We start from the raw sequence: 2,022 nt of genomic DNA on the forward strand, positions 1-2,022 counted from the left end.
AGAAAATGTAGATGAGCCCCGTGCGGCCCTCGCCCAGTCTACCCCAAAGCAGACATGGTCGTCTCAACCTTCTCGTTAGATCCTAAACCTTGCCAAACCCATAGAATCTCCATCAAGGGGAGGCCAACGGGCCACCCGGGTCAGTCTCCGGAGTGACCCAAGTATCTATCGGGTTGTAGGTAAAGGAGCAGTGGAATGTCACAAGAGGGCTATGCCAACCCTATCATGAACGATGGACCTGTATTTCACTGATCATACCCATTAGCGAGCTTGCCGAGCACGTCACTCGAGCCCAAGTGATTGAGGCAAGTGACAAAGCTTAGCCCCTCCGGTTGTGAGAAACCAAGGATGGGGTAACGCACAAAACTCAAACTAACCCCTACCAAGCCCAATGGGGCTCAGGGGCTCAAGACACCTAAACTAACTGCCTTGGCTGAGCGGGCTACACCGACGCTAGGATCCGTGAGCTCTGCCTCGCCCGATCCCTAAACTAACTACCTCGGCTGCGTGGGCTGCACCGATGCTAGGATCCGTGAGGTCCGCCTCGCCCAATCCCTAAACTAACTGCCTCAGCCACGCGGGCTCCACTAACGCTAGGATCCATGAGCTCCACCTCGCCTGGTCCCTAAACTAACTGCCTTGGCTACGCGGGCTACACTAACGCTAGGATCCGTGAGCTCCACCTCTCTCGGTCCCTAAACTAACTGCCTTAGCTGCGTGGGCTGCACCGACCCTAGGATCCATGAGCTCCACCTCGCCCGATCCCTAAACTAACTACCTCAGCTATGCGGGCTGCACCAACGCTAGGACGACTCTATCTTGACTAAAATGCATGCACACATGCCCACTAACAAAACCCCTTAGGTGATCCTGCCTGAATTGCCTAGGGGCTTGGGGGCTACACCTACGGGTGCACTCGTGCGCACCCGCTAACGAAATGAAACCTCCCCCGCCATCAAAGACAAAAATCCCCCAAACAATTCTACCCGAATCGCCCTGGGGCTCGGGGGCTACACCTGCGGGTGCGCCCGTGCGCACCCATCGTCAAGACAAAAATCCCCTAGATGATTCTACCCAAATCACTCAGGAGCTCAGGGGCTCCTGTCGGGTTCATAAACCTAGGGTCCCTCATGGATTGGCCTCCCAACAAAGGCTCGGCCTAGCAGACCATGTTGCGAACCAACATGCGACTCTTAGGCTGGCCCAAGTACCTAAAATGATAGGCCAGAAGGGTGATCTAATCTCCGACCAGAAGGCCTAGCCTAGGAGGAACGATGCCCGCTTCCAACTCCGGCCCGCCTCTCCAATCATAGTGCTCGCTTCGGTCTCTAGCCCACCTCCAGATGGCCTCTCTGACCGAAAGGCCTGGCCAAAACACCACTTCTGACTTTGACCCGCTTCTCTGACCTAGAATGCGTCGAACCTCTACTTATAGCTCCTCTCTGACTGGCACAATCAGAGCCGACTGGGACCGACTGACCGGGTACGCTCGCTCGGTAAGGACCTAGAAACAGATGGAGAAAGTAAGGTAGGGCGCACAAGTCAAACCACAATACCAGAGATTGTACCTATGCACCTGCCAGACAGTACCCTATGACCCTCCTGGCATGACAGAACTCAAGCAGTGTTGTAGGCGCCGACATTTTCTATAACAGTGTTGTGGGTGCCATCAACTCCCATACCAGACAAGTATAGTAAGGCTCCCCTACATGCCTCTAGGCATCAATAGTGTTCTGGGCACCGGCATTTACCGTACTAGGAGAACATGGTAAAACCCCTTGCATGCCTCTGGATATCTATAGTGTGGCAGGCACCGACGTCTGCCATACTTGAAGAAGACGACGCAACCTCTGATGTGCATCTGACATTAAACACTATTATGGGCGCCTACCATCATCTTGTGCCTGCCAGTGTGGGCAGCAAGACTTAGCAGCATACATACTCTCTCCCTCTCACTTGTAAGGCCATCCCTTTCATCTATAAAAGGGGATGTGCTCTCTCCCAAAAGATAGATCAATTTAG

Source organism: Miscanthus floridulus, chromosome 18, assembly GCF_019320115.1.
Source record: "Miscanthus floridulus cultivar M001 chromosome 18, ASM1932011v1, whole genome shotgun sequence".
Taxonomy (NCBI): domain Eukaryota; kingdom Viridiplantae; phylum Streptophyta; class Magnoliopsida; order Poales; family Poaceae; genus Miscanthus; species Miscanthus floridulus.